The sequence below is a fragment of the Sphaerodactylus townsendi genome, linkage group LG08, assembly GCF_021028975.2.
Source record: "Sphaerodactylus townsendi isolate TG3544 linkage group LG08, MPM_Stown_v2.3, whole genome shotgun sequence".
Lineage (NCBI taxonomy): Eukaryota > Metazoa > Chordata > Lepidosauria > Squamata > Sphaerodactylidae > Sphaerodactylus > Sphaerodactylus townsendi.
The window spans coordinates 31,037,798-31,055,920 of record NC_059432.1 but is presented as its reverse complement, the minus strand read 5'-3'; the positions used below and the strand labels follow the sequence as shown (position 1 = coordinate 31,055,920).

General features: G+C 40.0%; 1 protein-coding gene and 1 long non-coding RNA gene across 7 annotated transcripts in view; one reads left to right on the top strand and one right to left on the bottom strand.

Moving 5' to 3' along the window:
* PCDH15 (protocadherin related 15) overlaps positions 1–18,123 on the bottom strand; it is a 904,280-nt gene that overhangs the window by 520,908 nt on the left and 365,249 nt on the right. For all 5 annotated transcript variants that reach the window (XR_007245346.1, XM_048507034.1, XM_048507035.1 and 2 more), the window contains exon 6: positions 13,554–13,618. The gene's annotated coding sequence lies outside the window, so the exon portion shown is untranslated. The remainder of the gene's footprint in view (positions 1–13,553; positions 13,619–18,123) is intronic.
* On the top strand, positions 67–5,863 carry LOC125438591. Of its 2 annotated transcripts, XR_007245348.1 has the most exons (3): positions 67–146; positions 256–573; positions 5,585–5,863. It is a non-coding gene; the product is annotated as an uncharacterized LOC125438591 (long non-coding RNA). The 2 variants fall into 2 exon arrangements; XR_007245347.1 differs by having other exon boundaries at positions 113–573.

The following is an 18,123-nucleotide window of genomic DNA, read 5'->3' as shown; positions in this document are numbered from 1 at the left end:
GCTGTAAGATTTAAAGCTGCATTTGTCAGGCTTCATTATTTTTGATGAGGTTAGACCGATGCCAGGGTCAGGGGTGCTAGAAAACATTACTGAAACAGAAGTACACAGAGACTCAGGAAGTCAATCACAAAGTGCATGCTTTTTCAGTATGTACATTTAGCTTGGCTTTGCCAATAAAACAGCCTGTCTTCTTCCCCTGGCAAAGAGCCTGTCCTACTTAATACATGACTGATAAGCACTCTTTGTATCTTCCAGAGAGCCTTGTCCCTGTGTCTTTGGTTTACCTGCAAATGGTCCAAGGAGGAAAAAAGGATGTAAAGAACTCCTGTATGGTAGATTGATGTTTCAGCTACCCACAAATGATGAAGATTCCATTTATATTACAAAGGCTATGAGAAGTATGAGGTTGGTTTTTTATTTTTATTTTTGGTGGTTTTTAGAAAAACGTTAGTCACAGAGAAAGCAACAGCTGATGTATCTGCAGCTAAGCACTTCTGTTCCTGTCAGTAGAAGGATGGGAGACTGTCAAGGATCCCATATATGAAGCTGAGAGTTTCATCTCCTTGCTGAATGGTAAGTGTTTACAATCTGTAAAATATATGTGTGTGTATGTAAAAACTGCAAAAAGAATAAAAATATACACATAGGGGAATTATACAAATGGAACATTAGCAACAGCTTCCATAACACCACTGCCACAACAGTTTCTGCTGAAGCACAACTAGGGCTGGCAGCATGTGATAAAAATATTGCAGAAGCATTCCATGTGGCCGGATAATCAACTGAGATTAATGGAAGCAACAGTTGCAGTCTTGCACTTTAAGATAATTGGAAGAAAGAAATAGGTATTCATAACATGTTTCACACTGGAGTTTCAAAATAGTAAACTTTTCCAAATAAGCTGATGTAGGGTAGCAAAGAGTAGCATTTTCACACAGGTTAGGATTAATTTACATGACTGCTTCCTATCCTTCAGTCCATGCAGTAGCAGTAGTCGTCTTCTCCTTTCTGGTTAAACTGTCTTGACCAAATGTTCATGGAGCAAGCAGTTCATAGCATAAAAAACAGCTCAAACTGCAAGCGGATGTATCACAAAATGTTGTGTGCATACATATGATGTGTATTTGCTGACCAGTTTCATTAGGTGCATAACCAACTGGAGCAGGAAGCACAACAGTCATGCTGAGTGAAGTTCAATTTACATTAGATTCCATTCAGTTGAATTGTTCTAGGTTCAGAAAGAAAAGTAACTGGAACTTAAAATGAACACTGATCATTTTGACGGTCATTAGACTGCAAAAAAAAATTCAGATCAATAACTATGTTATGTGAAATATGATCTTCTCATACTAATTCACGTAAAAATCAAAATAAACAATTTAAAAATTGCAATTGAGAATTAATAAGTTCTCTATTGCCTACAAATTAAAGAAAAGGATGAGTGTTTTAGATTTACTAATTTATTTCTTTGCAATTGCTAAGTCATCAACCACTTCAACAAGGAAGCAGTAAAGCTTTTTAAAATGCTAATTTTCCAGCAATAACATCCTACTCATTCTCCAGTCAATTCTACCACAGAGGTACAAAGCAGAAAAGTAAAGAAAGGTACAGGGGCTGTTTTTTGTTGTTCCTGTTGTAAGGTTGATTAAAGATTTCTGAACATCTTTTCAAAATGTCTTAAAACATCTAAATGCACATATGTATTGGGAAAATGTTCTTTGTACTTTATCCCTAGTTAATCTACTTGATTTACTTTTTGCAGAGATTTCAAAGAAAGAGAAAACCCAGCTTAGTGAGCTGAATCATTCTGTCTTTCAGAAATACTGCCAGCCTCAAACTAAGACAGTTAATACTAGAAATATTACATTCCTATATATGCTAGAAAAATGAACTTAGATTTAAAATTAATGCTGAATCCTTTTCATTATTCTAATACAACTGCAGAGTAAATAAACACAGTCAACCATATATCTTATGCATATATATCCTTACATATAGGTTTCTATTCTCTTTGCTTGAGCAAATGGAAACTGTAATGCATTCCCTTCAACAAGCTCCATAATAAAATCATTTAAAATATTTGTGACACTAATATCCACGGTGAAAATATATTTGAAACCAAGTGTGTACAGTGGCTACAGCACTGGACTAGGTTTGGGACAGCCACATTTAAATCTAATTAAGCTGTGAAGCTTACTGGGTGACGTTGGATCACCCACAGTGAATTCCTAAGGAGAATCATACCTTTCTAATTTCACTGACGTCAATGGGTTTAGAAGAGTGTAACAATTGTACGCTAACAATTGCATTGTCACTGTCTCTTTGCCTATCCTACCTCACAGGGTTATCCCCCTCCTCTCTATGTAATCAATGTCACTGTTGGATTCTGCTATGACTTGTAATCGATACGTTTGCTACCAATCCTATGGCCCTTTGGAATTTTGAGCCAGGTTGGTGAATACTATTACAAAATGGCTTTCACAGGAGGCTCTGCCAAGCATACATACTTGCACAAAAGAAAGGGGAATGGTGAACAGAAACACATACAAACAGAAATCCAAAGGGAAACAACACACATACAGACAAGATGGCTAGGGGGATGGAGACCAAGTCCTGTTAAGTGGATCCTGGATTCTTCTCCTATGAGCAGTAAAGAAGATCCACTAAAAAGTCCCTAGTAAAAAGTCCCTTATGTGGTCCCACCTCCTTTCCAGGCATCTAGGAAGGACATGTGGGCGCTCAGTGAAAAATCAGAAGTCCTTGTAAAATATTGCAGTATTCCAGTTCAGTCATGTACCAAGTACAAACCAAAATGTTTACACTTACCAACCTAAACTAAATGAAGGACTCATTTCAACAAAGTAAGGCCTGTGCAGTAAAACAACTACATATTTATAGCTGTAACATATAAATTCTTAGATCATGCCACTAGGTCTCCAGGCTGTGAATCAAGCCCACCATCAGAAGACCATGGAACATGAAAAGATGGATGCCAAGACGACCAAGAGAAAAACAAAAGTAGAGGGGAGGAAGAATAGACTATAGAATCTGAAGACTCCTGTGCTTGGGCAAAGAACATAACTTGAAGATCTTTGCTCCTGACAGGTTAGCACTGGTACTTCAAGCTTGGTCAGCCTACTTTGGATTCTTATATCTTTTCAGTCAGATTTCTCCTGACTGGTCAGTGTTCTGTTCTCTAGGACAGGTGAGCATATATTAGGAATTGATTTGCAATTGTATTTAATAAAAATGCATTGCATTTAATAAAACTGAAGCTTCAGTTTCAAGAACACAGAAGTCTCACTTTCTCTTATGGCAACCTGCTGCTTGATAAAAGAATCCTGTGCTGAAACGGTTGACATTTCAAGAGGGAAGCCTGATCAACTTCTCTTTTGATCCCACCATATTCAGAAATGTGTTAAGTCTTCAAACTGAACTATGAAAATTAACTTTCATTCAATAATAATACATAGGCTCAAATTAATACTGGCTAGAAACTGATCCCAACAATTTATTATTTAACATAACATTAGGAAAATTATTGGATTTAAAAGGGCATTCTAATATAACCCCTACACTCTTTAAGCTCTTTATTAACGATCTAGCTTCCTCACTAAGTGAGGCCCAAGTACATAGTCCAACTCTGGGTTCAACTTCTATACCCCTGCTTCTGTTTGCCGATGATGCAGTTGTACTTTCACGTACAAGAGTTGGACTAAGGAGAGCCCTAGAGCGTTGCATAGTAATACTAACACACTCAGCGATTTGCAAGCCTCAACCTAGATAAATCCAAAATTGTAGTTATTTACTCCATAAATGGAAAGCCACTCATCTGGCGGGTAGGCCACAGTAGGTTTGAGCAGGTGCAGTGCGTTATAAATAGGTCCTAGGGCTCACCTTACCATCATAGGGCCTCCTGGATGACATCTCATAGAGTCGGGCCATTTCCATCGCTAGATTAAGTACTTCAGCCATCATACGCTTCAGCTTTATGGGAAAGACAGAGGATATTACATCCCTGCGGGCATTGAGAGTATTTAATGCCACAAAGTGGAGCCAACAAATCAGCTTTTATGGGATTCCATCTGGATAAGGGCGCATGGAGCAGAGAGGTTGAAAGAATTCAGTCGCGACTTTCTGTAGCGCCGTAAAATCCTTGGCTTGCCCCCCCCCATTCTATGTCCCATACGTGGTCCTGTGCTTAGAAACAAGTTGTATCCCGGCATCGTCTGGAAACTCTGGCCTGGTGTCGAACATTTCAAGTTTTGGGCCAGGATCTGTTTCAATCGAGGATGAAACGGGACTACACATCCCAGGGACGCACCATCCTCCACACCAACCCAAATGGTGGGCTAAAATCGAAGCCAAAGGCCTCAATGAGCTGGATTATTTCCTTAGAGGGACCTGCTGATGCTAACAGAGCAGGTCTATGGAGAGCTATCACAGAAGGAGACTTTTTGACAGAGAGTTCCAACAGATGCTAGGAGGAAGCCAATGGAAAACCTGTTCCCCCGATCTCTCTGGGAATTACCCGATTGGATAGGTTAAGACTGCGAAGCCCGGTGCCTCTACTCCTCCTCTGGTTTGAGAGCCCGGTGGCGCAGAGCAATCACCCTAGCTAGGTGTAATGCTTTGCCCTCTTCCTTTAGTCAGGGACGTCATCTTGGTATTCCACACAAAGAAAGGAAATGCCCCTGTGGCATGGGTTCTGTGGAAACAGTATCTCATATGCTGTTGAATTGTTCCCTTTATGAGAAAGATAGGAAGAAGCATATAATCCCCTCCCTGTACGGAAGTGAAGGCATAACAGATGATCAGAAGGTTATATATCTTTTAAATAGCCACAACCTTGATCTGTTGGAAGCGGTGGCTAAATTTTTAAACGGTGTTATCTCAATGCGCTTGAAATTGTAAAACTTGTTTTAAATTTGTGATGTATATGCGGTTCATATGCCATTAAAGGTATTCGAAATCGAAATCGAAAAAGGGCATTCAGCATTAGTAAACATTAGATATCTTGTCGAAGGCTTTCACGGCCGGAATCACTTGGGTGCTGTGTGGTTTCCGGGCTGTATGGCCGTGTTCTAGCAGCATTCTCTCCTGACGTTTCGCCGCATCTGTGGCTGGCATCTTCAGAGGATCTGAAGATGCCAGCCACAGATGCAGGCGAAACGTCAAGAGAGAATGCTGCTAGAACACGGCCATACAGCCCGGAAACCACACAGCACCCATTAGATATCTTAGTAAGAAATATATATATGGAATTTATAACTCGCAACCTGTTCTTATTATAATGAGACAGAAGCTAATAGGATCCGGCATAAACTCCATGGTACTGGTTCTGGGACCTGACATCCTCCATTGCTGCTTTTAATCACACTGTTCATAAACATTTCCTGACCATGATACCCTCCCTCTCCATAAAAATAATGAACTGCTTTAAATCTTTTTAAAAGGTGTATTTTATGGAATGCAGTCCCATTAGATGTCGTGATTATCAATATTTTTAGTTTTAGAAGGAAATTAGTCAAATTAATGAAATAGGTTCAATAAGCCATTAACCATATCTATTTACTTGTTCTAGGAAAAGAAACTAGTTGATTAGACAGAATCCAGCTGTTCTTGAATCAACTGAAGATCCTTCAAGCTTGCATTCCAATGAATGTTCTGCCCTCGAAACTATGAGTATTAGAACAACATAGAACTTCTTCTGAACATGGAGATTGGCAAAAAGTTGATAAGGACAATATGTACCTTTCATGGTATGTGTTTGCAGCACTGAATATTATTTAATCTGTTTGAAATAAAAGTGAATGTGACAGTTTGTGTTTAAACCAATAAAATGAAAAGTCATTATCCATCATCCATGAAAATTCCTTCATTTTAAGCTGTAAATATTTCAACATAATGTTGTAATAGCTGTGGAACTATCTGAAATTGCAAAGTGTTCACTCAAATAACAAAAAAATGCACAAACAGTAATGTTGAATGGGTTTTTAAATCATAACTTGTGACCTAAACTTTATTTGACATATCCCAAGAAAGCATGCAGAGCTCAGTAATAAAAGCAGATTATATATTATATATTTGCCGGTGTAGATTATAATTAGGTGTGAAGTATTCTTTTTTTAAAAAATTCCCCACTCCTCTCTCATAAATAGCACAGGGAATAAACTCTATTGAAAAAGTAATAATAGGAAAATAAGATTATGCTTCCTCCCAACTATTTGACCTTGTAAAATGCCCCTGAGGTCACTCTAGGAAATGTTTCTTCAGTACAGATGTCAAGGGAGTCTTTCCTTTCCAATCACAGACCACTATATGTCTTACAAGTGTAAAAAAAAGTTGAAAAATTGAATAAGCATTAACCTTGGAAACAGAGGAATTGCACTTTATAGAACTGCATTCCCTGAGCTCTAAATCCCCATTCTTTATTAAGTGAAAAAGAACATAAACATTTAGGGCCACATATTATGCCAACGAACTGAAAACTACATTATCCCTTCACCCTGCTTTATTGTTCCCCTCACAGAATTAACGCAGCAACAAATTATCCCTGTGCTTCATATAGGGATTGTTTGAAGATCACTGGCATGGGTACTTAATTCTCTAACTAAAACCATAAAATAACTATGAAAATACAGTCCAATACAACACAGTGACTTGAGTTCCATAAAGAGCACTTTCAGAGATCAAGAACTGATCAGTTTTTATGCTGTTTTGATGTTTTTAGGACCTAGGCCTGCAGCAAATCCTAATCCTACAGTGCGCAAATGCCAGGCAGAAATTCCACCTGTATGCCACATACTGTAACCAAGGGAAGAAACTGTAGGGTCATCAGCCAAATCAATGGACACCTCTTGAATAGCAATAGGGTAGATGAGGTAATGCAGTAAGTCCAAACTTTTCCCTTATAATTCTATTTGCATATGAAGCTTGTTCTCAGAGATTGGATACATATTTAAAGTCCTGGCTACAGAACTGCATTTCTTGCCCTCAACCTCTGGTCTGAACATACTTTACCTACTCTATCTAGAAGAAGCTATGATTGTTACAAGCACACAACCAACAAGTCAAAACTGATATCTAATGTATACTTTTAACACAGAAAAAAATCATAATTGGACACCTTTTCACAGCTGTTGTAATGAGCGTGATGACTTGATTAAAGGTCTCTAAGAAGTAACTAGATTTTTTAAAAGTTCAAGGACTGTGGTCCTGAATTAAGCATCATGAAAGAATTATGTGTCATAGAAAATGGAAAAGGCTGGATACAATGAAAGACTGAGGCTTCATCTCAAGTGTTGCAAAACTAGATGCAAATTCATCAAAATGAAGTATAAAATACAGTTTTCATGACATGCCAGCTGTTATTACTTTTTAATATTCATTTTAAGTTCAGTGAGAATTTTGATTTAGAAGTAGACTCATAAAAAGGCATCCCCATCTGCATCCCCAGGCAGCTGGGACAGTGCCATTGCTGTCCCACCCCACCACCTCCAGGGGGCTTTCCAGCAGTGTGGGGAGGCAAACAATTACAAAAAACAAAACAAAAACACCTCTCCACCACCAAAAAGCCCTTCATAGGGCTACATGGATTTATGCCACCTGTAGGGCTACATGGACTTATGCCACCCTAAGAGTGGCACAAGTCAGAGACCTGTGCTCCAGTGTTGTTCCCTGCTAAGCCAGGGTAGAAGCTGACTAACGTCCACCCCCAGGAATGCCTCCGGAACACCTCCCCTGGGCTGACAGAGCAGACAGCAGCACAGGAGCACTAGTGCAGCATCCAGGCATTCTGGAGGGCTGCTGCAGCCATATACTGGCATTTCTGCCCCTCTGTTGGGGTAAGTGCCCCAGGGAGGGCAAATCCCATGCCCAACTTCACTCTGCTCCCGTAAGCTGTTTTGCTCCTCCCCTTTAGTTGGTTTATTCTTGCAACTTTCCCTATGCAGTCACAATGCAAAGGATCTTTATTATACTTTTGGGGTAGAGGTTTACCAAGCCAACACAGTCTTTCCTGGTATTCCAAAGGCCTGAGCAGAGTGAGGGACCATTTGGTTCCCATTGAGGAAAAAGGCAGGTTATGCATGAAGTAAATAAAAATAGAACAATACTTACTCCACCTTGCATTAGAACAGTTAGAAAAATAACAATGTCCCCAGTACCCGCACTTCTGTAAGAAATCTGCTGTGTGAAATCTGCTTTGATCATCTTGGATTTGGAAAGAGAGTGTTGAGAGTGACATTGGAAGTTATTAGAGAACAATTTGAAGATAAAGTACACTGATTTGAAGTATAAATGATTAATTGCGAGAAATATTAAGCAGCATTAACTGCATTATTTAGGTTTGATTTTGAACCATGATGTGTAGCGACTGACAGCAGATATGCATTTAAGCATCCACAGTTAAGCTCTAAGCTACTGGCCATCAGTGGAGCTTGGGGGGAAAGATATAAAATAGACACTGAATCTAGCCCACCATAGTGGAAAGAAATCTTGGAAAATATTAAACTAACATAACATAAACTGCTGTTGTTACCACACAGATCAGCAATTTGAGCATACTGGAACCTATCAGCTTGGTGAGGTCAGGCTTGATATCACAGGACTGCTGCTAGTTTAACAACAACAAAAAAGAAGGATCTTATGGCCCTTCCCAGTCATACCCCACAGAAGCATGAAACAAAAAAAGCAGATTAACTTTGCTTTAGATACATTTTCAGATGCATCAGAGACAGATTTATTGTTGGGGCTCTCTTCATCTCATGATTTGCTTAGAAAGAAGAACCAATTATGGATCTCCTGGGCAACAGAAACAGCTAACAGCAACACCACTATTTCTGCAATGTTAGAGACACAACAATTAAGAACATAAGAAAGAGCCTGCTGGATCAGACCAGAGTCCATCTAATCCAGCACTCTACTACTCACAGTGGCCCTTGGGAGCGCACATGCAGGATGTGAAAGCAATGGCCTTCTGCTGCTTCTGCTGCTCCTGAGCACCTGGTCTGTTAAGACATTTGCAATCTGAGATCAAGGAGGATCAAGATTGGTAGCCATACATCGACTTCTCCTCCATAAATCTGTCCAAGCCCCTTTTAAAGTTATCCAGGTTAATGACCATCACCACTTCCTGTGGCAGCATATTCCAAACAACAATCACGCATTGCGTGAAAAAATGTTTCCTTTTATTAGTCCTAATTCTTCCCCCCAGCATTTTCATGTAGAACCCCTGGTTTTAGTATTGTGAGAAAGAGAGAAAAATTTCTCTCTGTCAATATTTTCTATCCCATGCATAATTTTATAGACTTCAATCATATCCCCTCTCAGACGCCTCCTCTCCAAACTAAAGATTCCCAAATGCTGCAGCCTCTCCTCATAAGGAAGGTGCTCCAATCCCTCGTTGCCCTTCTCTGCACTTTTTCTATCTCTTTGATATCCTTTTTGAGATGTGGCGACCAGAACTGAACACAGTACTCCAAGTGGGGTTGCTCCTCTGCTTTATATAAGGGCATGACAATCTTTGCAGTTTTATTATTAATTCCTTTCCTAATCATTTCCAGCATAGTGTTTGCCTTTTTCACAGCTGCCATGCATTGAGTTGAACTATCAAATAATGCCCAACTAAGACGCCCAAACCCCTTTCTTGGTCTGTGACTGATAGCACTGATCCCTGCAGCTTGTATGTGAAATTTGGATTTTTTTTGCCCCTATTTGCATCACTTTGCATTTTGCTACATTGAACTGTATTTGCCATTTCTTAGCCCACTCACCTAATTTATCAAGGGCTGCTTGGAGCTCTTCACAATCCTTTGTGGTTCTCACCACCCTACATAATTTGGTATCATCCACAAACTTGGCCACCACGCTACCCACCTCTACTTCCAGGTCATTTATGAATGAAGAGCACTGGTCCCAAAACAGATCCTTGGGGGACACCACTCCCTACATCTCTCCATTCTGAGAATTTCCCATTTACACCCACCCTTTGCTTCCTGTTTCTCAACCAGTTTTTAATCCATAGGAGGACTTGATTGCTGAGTTTTCTCAATAGACTCTGGTGAGGAACTTTGTCAAAAGCCTTTTGGAAATCCAAGTAGACAATGTCCACTGGTTCCCCCTTATCTACAAGCCTGTTTACATCCTCAAAGAACTCTAGCAAGTTTGTAAGGCAGGACTTGCCTCTGTAGAAGCTATGGTGACTCTTCCTCAGCAGGTCTTGCTTTTCTACATGTTTTATAATTTTATCTTTAATGATAGATTCTACTAATTTACCAGGAACAGATGTCAAACTGACTGGCCTGTAATTTCCTGAGTCCCCTCTAGATCCTTTTCTAAAGATTGGTGTGACATTGACCATCTTCCATTCTTTAGAGATGGAGGTGGATTTCAGGGATAAGTTGCATATTAAAGTGAGAAGATCAGCAATTTCATGCTTGAGCTCTTTAAGAACTCTTGGGTGAATGCAATTTGGGCCAGGGGATTTGGTAGCATTTAGTTTATCAATGGCTGCCAGAACTTTTTCCTTGTCTACCACTATCTTCGCTAGTTCCTCGGATTCGCTTCCTAAGAAGCTTGGTTCAGGTGCAGGAATTTACCTCACCTCCTCTTGGGTGAAGACAGATGCAAAGAATTCATTCAGCTTCTCTGCAATCTCCCTGTCCTCCTTTAGCACATCTTTTGTTCCTTTGTCATCTAATGGGCCTACCACTTCCCTGGCTGGCTTCCTACTTTTGATGTACTTGAATAACTGTTTGTTGCTGGTCTTGATGTTCGCAGCCATGTGTTCCTGATAATCCTTTTTTCATGGCACATGTCTAACTTTGGAAGGAAGGGATGCTGGACTCAGCTATAAAAGGGAGTAGAGTATTTTACAGAAGAGAATGTTCAAGAAAGACAAAGACATTGGGTCAGCCTGTTTGCAACTGTATGGCTTATGATGATTAATGATTCCCCCCTCCCCCTTTACTTTTTAAATTGTGCAGTGAGGTATCATGCTGTTTACATGAAATACATTTTTTAAAAAGAAGAGACTTAATATTATGAAAGGCTTGCAGTCTCACTCAAGTATTATAAACTATGTATCAACTCATGCAGTTCATCAGAAAGTGAAATAAGTGGTTCCAAAACCAGGCTGCACACTTCTGGGAAAATGCCATTGGATGGCCTTTTGTGGGTTTACATCAGACAAGAAAACTGAAAAGCTGTGCTTACAGATCCCTGCAGCTATTGTTGGAAATCAGAACTAGAATTCTGGGACTGAACTGTCCTTTGATATTACCAGTTCCCATGTCTGAGGTCAGAGAAAGGAGCACCAGAGAAGCAGAGAGGATAATGGCAGTATAGCATGATCCAGCAGAGTTAGATGAATGAACTGACTGGCATAAAGGAATTAAAGAAAAAGAGTGGGAAAAATTACATGGTTCTTCCTTCTTAGTTCTCCCTAGAAGTCTAACACTGAGAGTTTGACTTTCCCCCCCCTACACACTACAATCACAGTGGTTTTATGGACATACTATTTGGGAGAAAAGTTGAGGAAGGTGTTGAAAAAAGAGGATGACTCCCAAAATGCTTCTAGTGGGATGGACAATGAGCATATCTGGCAAAGAGAGCTGTCAATGGCTCATTAACAGGATAAATACTTCAGGGCTAAACTGAACAAATTTAAACTACATTTTTAAGTATTGAGAATTACAATTAACTGAAAGTAATATGATGCAATATTTTAAAAAATGCCAGTTGGGTGGATGCTAGAGCTTTCATTTGTAAAGAGCTGAACATTGACAGAATACTATAAGGCTTGCTCTGGCTCTGGTCCAGGCACTGGGGACTATCCAGATAAAGTTAGATGCTTCATTTTTTTCTTGAATGCATTATTTTTGATTCTAGCACATTCCAGAACCAGATACACAATGAAAAATACTAAAGCTGAAATGCAACAAACCATAAAGATAATGCAGCACTACAAGCAGATACACTGTTTATATATTTGCTACAGATGTTATGTTTCCAGAAATTCAGGGGATCCCCCCTTTCTTTCCCAATAAAGGAACTCCTTAACCACCAGTTCAATGTACTTTGTGCTTTGTGCTATTCAGGGACTCCTTTATGCAGTTGTAGTTAGATCATGTAGGTAATACAGTTAACACAGTACCTTATGAAATAATACAAGTCTTCAATTATTTTTAACTGAATACACAAATACAATTATTTTAGATTACACCAGAAAGATCTTCCCTGTTTCAGACCATGAGATTCATAGGATTTGTTCAAGTTTACAGCGACTGAACCAGCAATTACTAGCCTTTGCTATATTACTAATACCTCTAGAGGGCAGTGAATAAAAGACAATAGAAAGTCAGAAGCAGAAGCAGAAGCAGTCATAGCACACAAATATTAAAGCTATATTAGCATAAGTCTCTCACTAAAAACACTCCCCTGTATTTCTTATGTTAATGTCCTGTAATTTTTGCCAGTTTAACCCAATAACTCATAAAATCTTTATCTTGTCTGAAACAAAGCTTAACTATGTGAAACTCTACTTGTACACAACACCCTTATCTCCCCCCTCCCTTTCCTGTTGCGTCTCCTGCCATCAATATTTGAATTATAAGGCGTTGGCATAGTGATCAGGGATTTTCATTTGCTGTAAAGTGATGCTGCTGATGCTGCTGCATAACAACAAACAACAGCATTTTATCCTGTTTGGAAACACCATTAGAGATGCATTTGCAATAAAGATCCATTCTTTATGTTCATTTTTTAAAGGTAAACCTAAAGTTTTAATACATGAAAATGACCAACACATGTTTTACATACTCATTAAAAATATAATTGTATTTGACACATTCCAAAGTGACAACTGGTGATAATTGCAGGTTTTCTGGTGCATGATCTGCACAAATAAAGAGGTTGTGGAGAAAAAATACCCATCCTTGGCCATTTCCGCACAGCACAAATAAAATGCTTTCATGATGGAAAAAACACATTTTGAGGTGGAATTCTGAAGTTTCCCCCAAAAAAAGTTTCACTTCCAGTCTCAAAACTTTTTTAATGAATCCCCTTTTCTAGTGATTCTTTTGGGTGAAACTTTTTTTTTAAAAAAATGCTTCCATTGTGGACTGTCCCTTTAAGACACCATTTTTTTGAGATCACTCTTTGCCTGTAGAGGCTCCTTGTCCTGTTTTTGGAGCCTTTCAGATCATTTTTTTTTTTTTAGATTTTGGGGGGCTGAATCTTCACAGCATCAACTGCAGAAGACTCCGGAAACTGAGGTAGGAGGCTGTGATGCATAAAGTACCGATTTGTCCACACACGGGGGGAAAAACAGGGAAAGCCAGAAAATGACAGCCAGGAATTGTTTGAAGGGGGTGAATGCAAACAAAAAGGGTGGACTGCAAAAATTTTTTGTACATTTTAGCACATTTGTGCAGAAAGGGCCCTTTTCACAAGTGTCTGTTTTAAATCTTTATATACAAAGATTTTTGTGCAACTGACACAGGTTTCATTTTTATTTTTATGAGGGTTTTTTGGTGTGAAATTAAACGTACCTGAACTCTTTAGGGACTCTTCATCCCCTCTAAGAGTATGTTGTTTCACTGCAATCAGAGGCATTCTGTAAGAAATGTTAAAAGATTAATAAGTAAAATTAGAACCATTTCAAGTAGTGATTTTTCCCTCTCCAAAATAATTAGGCTATAGAGTTTAAGAAGGTTGAATCCATGTGCTCTATAACAGTCTTAATTATTTAAATCTTGAGTTCCAGCGTGAACCAGTTACAGCATTATTTAGGTATAGACTTTTAAGAAGCATTAGTGAATTTGATAGGCACAGAGCAAAGCTCTGCCAGGTTCAATGAACCAATTCCAAAAGATTCCTCTGTTTCAAATTTTTATTCGTTCAAAACTGCAGTTTCAGGAGATCTCCTGTGAGCTTCAGGGAGGAGTGTTGGAGCTCTATTGTTTGCAAACATTACTTATACCCTTCCTGAGCGTACACACCCTGTTTCTTTACTCATTGGCTGGGCTTCTCCTGACATTCCCCCCACCTTTTGCTTACTTTTACCTTCTCCCATATTTGGGCATGCTCTTTATGTCATACCTCCCCTTGCCCCATACCAGGATTTTGGTTGCTATATCAACCAAGTCTGTTTTTTTCCACGTTATCTCTCTTGGTTTCAATTTTTGATTTCTTTTAATCTTAGTTACATCAGTGAATTTACAGCTTCTTGCAAGAGCTAGTGTCTTGCTTAAATCTTGCATTTCTCTAATACCCATAACAATACACATAATAAAATGGCTTGCCTTAATACATATATTAATATATTAATACATATATTGCCTTAATACATATAATACATATAATACATATATATCACATTCTATATATCACATTCTATCTATAATACATATATATCACATCCTATCACATTCAAATGATGATATGCCCCCTATTGGTAGATTACATTTCAAAACGTTGAATTTGATTGCCACTAACAGTGCTTATTCGACCTTTTGTTGGAACCAACCACTGGATTTAATGCAAAAAAAGGGGGGGGGGGTTGAAGCATGATTATCTTTTTTGAAAATCTGCTACTTAAAATTTGCTCCCTTGGACATAATTTTGCATACTGTGAAGCAATTTATCCTAGAAATAATGCATCAAAGGGTTTTTTATTATTTTAAAGGTGGAACATAAAAGGAGACATAAGAAGTTTTGCATAAGGAAATAATTTCAAGTAAAAGCACAAGGAATAGCTCAAATTATGATTCATGTGCAAAAAACAAATTTACACTTATTTGTAACTTCAATTCATTGAGTATCTGCTGTTCAGGCATGCATGGGAATGTGAAGGCACAGGCCAGCCACAGAGAGCTGACCAGAAGATGTCTAAAATTTTAATAGCACTTGGAGCAGTCTCCCCTTTTTCTTCCAGAGCTGAGAGTGAGTTGATTTCCCACCCAAATAATCACGTGAAAGGAGCAGGAAGAACGCTCCCCCCTCAGTTCTCTCATTGCCACCTACACAGAAAACATTTACTTTGTTTTATTTTTATGTCTTCAGTGCAGTCTCAGATGGGAGAGTAGCAAGCTCATTTACCATGGAAGTGAGTCAGGGCTGGTCAATGAGGCAACAACTGTAAACTGCTCTCCCAACCACTGCATCTCTCTTGGAATGCAAAATGGTAAAGTAATGCCAGAGGAACATGGATGGAGAGGACCAGGTCACTGCCATACAAATGTCCTGGAGATTGGCCCAGACAAATAACGTGGCTGAAGAGGCTTGGACACTTGTGGAATGAGCCTTAACTGGAAGTAGACAATGTACCTTGGTACAGTTTATATGCTACTTTAATGGCAGAAACTACCAAAGTAAAAATGGTTTGGGAAGAAGCAGCTTTGCCTTTGTTTGGATCTTTAAAGCAAACAAATGCATTTTTGTCTCACCTAAAGAAATTTGTATGGCTTAACTTAAGCAAATAAGAAGGGGGGGGGCGTTCCCATCAAGTACGTGGAGTGATTGCTCATCTGAGGAATGAAGACTGGGAGAAACACAGGTAATGTAATGTCCTGTGACATATGAAAAAGGCCTGATTTCACTTTGGTCTGATTTCTAAACCAGGACATAGAATTAGTTTATCAGGATTGAACATGGTGAAAGGGGGGTCAACCTGGAGAGCTGATGATTCTCTCACTCTCCTGGATGAAGTGATAGCAACCAGAAAGGTAATTGTATAAGACAATTTTCAGGCTGATGGGCATGCAGCGCCTTCTCGTGCTGGCTGCCAGTGGGCAAAGAGGCCTGTCCTGCTGGCAGAGGAGAAGTGGAAGGCGGGAAGCTGAAAGATTTGCTGCCGTCATTCCTAAATGGCGCCCCAGAGGCTCCGTCTCAGCCTCCTGCCACTGCCACCACCTCCTCCACTGAAGCCGGGAATGTCGCAGGGGGGCAGGAGAGCCTGGAAGGGGCCGCTACAGCTGGCAGAGGGGGAGCACCGAATAGAGGCACCTCTCTGCTGAAGGGGTGTGGGGGCCAATTTTGCACTCCCCACATGATTAAATGGTTGGCACCTGGGGACATGTGACCCCACATGTCCCTGTGACTCATCCACCCCTGCAGTAATCTAAAACTCAGGTATATTTGCTTTAGGACTGTATTTCCTAAATTTTAACTGCTGGAGACCTTCCTTTTCCTTCTCCCTTATCAGAATTTACTATGAACAGGACACCCCCTTCTCCAAGAGCATGGAAAATTACGCATTCCCAAGAAGGTTTTCATCTTTTGGTGTACACAAAACAGATAGTGAGACAACTGTTTCCAGTTACATATAAGAGAGATTATGTATGGATCCCCCCACACTTTCCAATATCACCATGGTAAGAAGCCCACTCACTGACCAGGCTTGTAAAATTTTCCCCACCTTTATTACCTTAGGGACTGAGATGCTTCAGGAATGGTAGAATCTGGTGACAAGAAGCACTTTCCCTCAGCCCTGTTATACTGCCAGAATGTGAAGGATACCCATTATTTTTAAAATCTTCCTTGGCAAACCTTTTTATTTAAGGCACAAATAATAATACTACTGAGGCAAATGTAAACATGTTAAACATAATAAAGGATTTGTTTAACAAGATAGGAGATGGGAAAGGGAGATGAAGAACTTGGAGAAAGGAACTAATACAGCAGCAAAAATGTATATTTAGAACAGGATCTTTGGCCGAGAAGCAGTGTTTCTTTTCAGGCACTGGCTCAAGTAAGTTTCAGTAAACTTAGATGTTCTTCAGATAGTACAGTTACTTAGATGGTACAGTTCCTTGTAAAATATGTTACTCTGGCTAATTGATTACTTCTCTAATACACAGGGTCTATGAGGCTTGGTGCATTACCTTCAGTACCCTCACTCAGCCCTCACAGATAGAAAAACCTCAAAATTGAAACATAAAATACTCTCCTGAGAAAATTAAAGCAAAGCCCAATACCCCAGACTAATTGGTATTTAGGATTCTTCTTCTGTCTTCTTGGAAGATCTATCCCTCGCTGGTTATATATATATGGCTCTTTAGTCTGAGTCTCTCAATAATTCCAACCATCAGTATATTCTGTCTGTGTATTATTTGCGTTACCTACAGCACACAGGGCTGTCATCACAGTAGGACAAGATAGAAGCTTACACTGATTGCCACTACTTTCCTCAGAGAGGTAATGTTTCGCCACATCCAAGGCAAAATAGCTGTTGTGTGCAGATGTGCAGATGTTTGCATCATTGACCACTGACACAGTTCTTGATTGGAATAGAAATTTGGCTGCAGCTCATTTATTGGTAAACATATAGAAAGCTGGGCGAGCATAAGGAGCACATCCTGGCCCCAAGGCAGCAAACGCTGAAGCTGGCATACGGGCAGCCCCAGCTGAACCCCAGGTCCTTCAGTTGCAGCCATGCTGAGCCCGGCTTCATCCCCCCAAGGAGATAAGGAAAGAATGTTACTAGGGCCACTTGAGTGCGTACCGATTTAGTGACACCCCTTCCTGCCGGGGTAGCGAGCTCGAAACAGTCTGCATCATCAAGCCCTCTTATTGAGGCCCCGCACTGCCGGAAGGTCCAGCATGCAAGCTCTGCCTTCCTGAAGTGGCCAAAAACCCCAAACCACCCAAGCTGCGACAAAGGATCAACAAACACAGTAACCATTAATAACAACCTTGAAACTAGAATGGGAGGGTGGGTCCACTTACTCCCAGGCCTCAGAAATAGGTTGATCTACGCAGGCACTGCCTTTTATGGGCTTGCCCAGCTCTCCCTCATCCTGTGACAGTCCCCCATCACGTGACTTTGCCAATCAATCAGCACCAGGGAGAAGGGCTGATGCTCACTCCTCCCCTGCCACAACGGCACCCCAAGGTTAGTCTTGGGGCACTTTTTCACTTCAGGAACTTCAAATTCCAAAAGCCTGTCACATAGTTTTACACAGGCAGTTAACCTCCTCCCTCTCAGTGAGATCAAGTGTTCTGTGACCAATCAGAATGCAGGGTTGCTTCAGGTGGATTCCCTGTTCCAAGGCCTCTATGCCTCACTCTGAGTGTAAACAATAATGGCTCCTACAGACCTGCATTTTTAAAATTAACTTT